The sequence below is a fragment of the Mus caroli genome, chromosome X, assembly GCF_900094665.2.
Source record: "Mus caroli chromosome X, CAROLI_EIJ_v1.1, whole genome shotgun sequence".
In the NCBI taxonomy this organism is placed as follows: Eukaryota; Metazoa; Chordata; class Mammalia; order Rodentia; family Muridae; genus Mus; species Mus caroli.
The window spans coordinates 41,413,982-41,419,388 of record NC_034589.1 but is presented as its reverse complement, the minus strand read 5'-3'; the positions used below and the strand labels follow the sequence as shown (position 1 = coordinate 41,419,388).

The 5,407-nt window shown below is 45.3% G+C and overlaps 1 pseudogene; it reads right to left on the bottom strand.

Moving 5' to 3' along the window:
* Positions 1-4,670: 4,670 nt before the first annotated feature.
* LOC110287146 overlaps positions 4,671-5,407 on the bottom strand; it is a 1,383-nt pseudogene continuing 646 nt past the window's right edge.

The following is a 5,407-nucleotide window of genomic DNA, read 5'->3' as shown; positions in this document are numbered from 1 at the left end:
CTTGTATTTTTTTTTTTGTCCATGTATTTGGTTTATTACATTTATTTCTTATACATGTTAAAAAATAAAAAATAAAACAATGATCATTATAAAAAGAGAAAAAGAAAAACAAAACACACGCACACAAAATTGGAGAGGCTTAGACTTACTTCTCATTGGATAAAGGAAACTGTGACTTTGGGAGAAACCTGTTGTTTCTATGCCAATTAATCAGGAGTAATTAGAAAAAATCTTGCCATGCCTGGGGAAAACCTCAAAAAGTGAAAGAGGCACAGACATAAATCAAAGAATTGATACCAGTCTCTTTTGATCCCCCTGGCAAGCTACTCTGCTATCAACACTGGCTTGGCCTTTAATTCCTATTCTGATTGGATTAACAGTGGAGCCCTGCATCTTAAACTATATGGTCAATTATGTACTAGTTCAGTACAATTAATGATTCTTAGGACTCGCTTGGGGAGGGCTTCTGAGAGAAGGGGTGTCTGGGATCAATGAAACAAATGATCGAAGTCAAATCGTGGGTTCAAGTTGGTGGCCTGTATTCTGCTGGAGACAGCTTTCCAGTCTGTTTTCTCTCTATTCTGCTTTTTCTCTGATCTGCTTTCTGTGGAGATCTCCAGACAGCTCTGTTTCACTCTGGATAGTTCTCCAAGCAGTTCTCTCTTGCTATTCTAAAAATTTCTCTGGGTGGCTCATCCCTTGTAGATCATAAGCCCAGACTTTATTTTTCATATCAATCTAGTCATTTATTCCAGGTTTCCTTTTGATTATCCTATGAATCAGCATCCTGTGACCCCCAGCCCTGTGATTCTTAGGAGACAACAAGCACACATTTGCTTTAATGTCACTGTCTGTGGAGTTCTATTTAAAGTCCCTCCAAACATCACATATCCTCCACAGGTCTTGCCTCAGCACATGTGTCTGTCTCAGCTGACATCACTCTGTCAATCAGCCCCAGTCTGCTGAAGCCTCAAACACCTGCAGTACACCACCAGAAGTTTTTTGATTTGTTTCTCTCTATGGAGTCCCAACAAATGGAGCTATACCAATACATGTGTGCTGTTAGGGAAGAATCCTTCATCATATGTCCTTTCACATGTTTGCTTTAGCAGAACAACCTTTCACCTTTTCCATTTCAGAGTAACACTCCTTCACATGTTTACCCCAGTAAAACACCATGCAACACAACTGATTTTCCAAAGAACCCTTAAGTTTCTACTTCACCATGTTTTTAGAGTTCTTTTGCACAGTCCTAAGGGCTGTCCTGGAGGTCCCATCATTTACCATTTTGCTGAGACATTAGCCTCCCAAGGACACCTTTGCCTCCCAAGGACATCCCTTGAAGGAATGTTAAAATATGTACACTATTATACAAACAAGCCTCGAGCCCACAGCAGCCATGACACTCATGGAGGCCCACACCCACTGGTCCTGTACCAGGGTCAGGAACCTTGACATTCTGTCCCCACCAGGGCCATGCCAGACCTGGCATAGAACCAACTATACCTCTTTATAGCAGGGTAAGTCTGCTATTTTACTCATTTACCAAAACCAGTGTGGAAAGTAACAGACCCCTGGACTTTAGTAGGCCCCAGACTTTAGCACAGCTGACTCCATGATGGAAAAACTATTTAGGCCATAAAACTCAAAATTTAGACAGTACTACCTGCCCAATGAAAATAAAGACCTAATCTATCAAAGTTTATTGTTCTGGGATAGCCTAATCTCTATTTTTTTGCTACTGTAGTTTCTCTTCTAGCTAACTGTTCTTGTTAACTGAAGTATGTCAACCCAGAATTTGTGGGAGGGAGGTTGTACCTAAAATCTCACCCTGAGAAAGATTCAGTGTTACACTGGAATCCTGAACACCCAGTGTAGTCGCTGGCTGGCTAATAAACTTTCTACTGGCTTAAACTGATGTCTGAGCAGTCTTCTCTGGTGGATACCCCACAAGACCCTCAGGGCTCAGGGGATCCTGTGGAAGAGAAGGCAGAAAGAGTGTAAGAGCCCACGCCAGAGAGGAGGGAGGACACCAAGTAGACAAGGCCTCTAAATCAACATGAACAGAGTTCACAGGAACTCAGGCTGAGGCAGCACGCACAGGGCCTGTAACTGTATGTGCCATGCCATTTGTGTATGTGTTATGCCTTCCACTCTAGCATTCTTTTATGGGATTCCTGAGTGTGGAAACAAGTAGGTCTCTGAGCCTTTGTCTTCTCTTGAACCATTTTCTATTTGTCTACCCAATTCCGATGTGCTATTTTGTATTATATACTTTATTTTATTATTAGCCTTCAAATGTATTCTGGTTTTTTAAAGAGAGACAGGAAGTGGATCTGGATGAGAGGGGACATAGGGAAGAACTGGGAGTAGTAGCAGGAGCAGAGACCATGAACAGAATACATTACATGAAGAAAAAAATCTATTTTCAATAAAAAGAAAACAATTTAAAAGAGCCCTAGTTTCTTTCTTAGGGTTTCTGTTGCTGTAAGGAAACACCACGACCAAAAAGCAAGTTGGGGAGGAAAGGGTTTATTTGGCTTGCACTTCCAGGTCATAGTTCAACATGGAAGAAGTCAGGCCAGGAACTCAAGCAGGGCTGGAACCTGGAGGCCAGAGCCAATGCAGGAGCCATGGAGGGATGCTGATTACTGGCTTGCTTCCCATAGCTTTCTCAGCCTGCTTTCTTATAGAACTCAGAACGACCAGACCAGGAATGGCACCATTCACCATGGACTGGGCCCTCCCCCTATTGACCATTAATTGAGAAAATGCCTTATAACTGGATCTCGTGGAGGCATTTTCTCAACTAATGCTTCTTCCTCTCTAGCTTGTGACACAAAACCAGTCAGTACACCTAAACTATCTAATAAAATCCCAGTAGCAGGCATGAGAAATCTCTTCCAATTGTTGGTCAAGGGAGTCCAAGAGACTCCCCAAACAATATAGGTTATTGCTGTTACCTTTGGTTGCCTCCCTGACATTGAAAGTCAGTCTCTATTGCTGAAGGCACCACCCACTTTGGACATAGGACCCAAGAGGATTTGAGCTGGATCTGATATGACAACCTCCTCCCTGAGGACTAGATTTAATTATACCAAAGGTATTAACAAACTGCCCAGAGAGGAAGCAATTAATCCTATGCAGCTCTGATGCCGACCATTTGCAGTGATCAGTACAGCAAGTTATCCCTAAAGGTTCATTAGTGGCACTTATATTTTGGTGGTAACCAACAGCTGTCTAATTAGACTTAGGTCCATTCAACAGGGGGAAAAACATGCCTCGGACTACAATCTTAGCCATTCACAGCTACGAGATGATGGATCTTAGAAAACCCACTACTACCACTTTCCTCTTAACTGCACTCTAAATTCTTTATACACAGCAATGTGAGTGTAGCTCTCACCCCTCATCAAAGAAGCTTTTCTTTTTGACCTTTGTCCTCATTCATTTAATAAACATGCGGTCAGTCAGAAGCAGGTGGTCACCCAAAGCAAACATCCTCAATAGTTACGTCTAGAGAGCTGCAACTTGGATGAGTCAACCAAACCCCAAGAGTTCGGTTGTTGAACTTTAACAAAGTTCAGAAGGAATATAATACCAACCTTCATGTACACCTGGGTTCCAGTTCAGCACCATCTCAGACTTTGTAGCCAAGGGGGAGAGCACAGGTCTGGGGAGCAAGTTTCCATTGCAAGCACAACAGGCTAACCTCCATCTCCACTGCTGTCCAACACCTTGGCTGGTCCCCACCCCCATCCCCACACATGAATCTTCCCTAGTTTTGCCAGTGTGTGGATGGGTGGCCCTAGGTCTCAAGCTGTTTGGGGTGATTGAGCCTCTGAGGTGGTCCCTAACCTTAAACCTCCACCAGAGGCCTTAAGAACAACACAGGAACTGGGGCACAGCCCAGGGGAGGGACCAGCCTATGTTCGCAATCAGGAAAGGCGACTGAGTTACAAGTCAGTTTGCTCAGAGTCCACAGTGCTGAATTGCAGCACTAGTGTTGAGGGAAGAGAAAAAAATGCACTTCTAGCAGGAAACCTTTTCATTTGATTAGTGGAGTAAATAAAATAGTAAGTGAGGATGCGTGCACACACAGACCACGAGGTAGCTTCTATCACTACTGAGAACCAGCACTTCCTCTGCTTCGGAGTGGCTGTCCCTGGTGCGCAGGTCTAAACCACCACTCAGGAGTTTTCTCAGAATTGAGCAATACCAGGTGAATGGTATGAAAATTAGGGTAGGCCTGCTCTCCACGTCTCCACGTGTCCTGAAACACTAAAGGACTTTTCTCATCTTGTTTTTCAAGACTCGCTCTGTAAGACCAGGCTGGCCTTGAACTCGGGATCTGCCTGCCACTGCCTCCCAAGTGCTAGGTTTAAAGGCATGCGCCACCGTGCCCAGCAGTTCTATTTTCTAATTTACTTCACTCCGTACTTCTGTGCTGGAATTGTTAGAATCTATGTACACATTTAAACATTACTCCTTACAAAGTCGCTATCTGGGGAAAGGGCCTGGCCTCATGGGAACTCCACATGCCACAGAGCAGAAAAAGTGCAAAAATTTCACACGACACAGGAAAAGCAACATCTACTGTTTTTAGTCTGACTCTTCTCGCGGCAAGGAAAGTCTCTTCATAGTGCTGCTCTGCTGCAGGGGAGTGACTGTTAGGCCAGGGCGAGGAAGTCCTCAGGGTCATCCAGGTTGGGAGCAACATCTTGGGTCACCACTTCTTCTCAGGGGGCCATAGTTCTCTGTTCCTTCTGATCCTGCCTCCGCCTTCCCGGGTGCTGCCTCTGGCTCCCCGACCAGGGCGAGGAAGGTTACCAAAGTTACTCTCCAGCTGGGATGTGCTAGCACTGGCAGCTTTCTGGAAGCCAGGAGACCCACCCTCATAGTCATCCTTCTCCATATCGTCTCTGTATTCGGACTTGGGAATCACCACTGCCTTGGATGACACTGTGGACTCCGGCTTCCTGATACTGGACTCAGGCTTTGGTCTGGCTTGTTCTTGAAGGTTTTCCACTCATCTAAGGTCATCCCTTGGACTTGACTTTGCTCTCCTACCTCCAGCTCAGGAACTTTGGCTACAGACTCCTCGTCCAGGGCACCCTGGCACTCCTTCCACCATCCAGGTCTCTTCCATGGGTGCAGGTGGCTCTGTATCACTAGTGTCTTCACCTGATGCCCAGGGGCAAATGCCACAGCCACCCACACTGTCCTCCATTCTGTTTGCTTTATCATCGCTACTGTATCTTTTAAAATCTCATTTCCCTCTTTGGTCAAAGGAGTTAAAAGCTCTGTTCCGAATCCAATTGCGCGGGACCTGAGACTGCATTAGTTAGGGAAGCAGAAACCGGCCTGAGTAGGGCCACAGGCCTCATCCGGCCGGATCAGCGCCGGG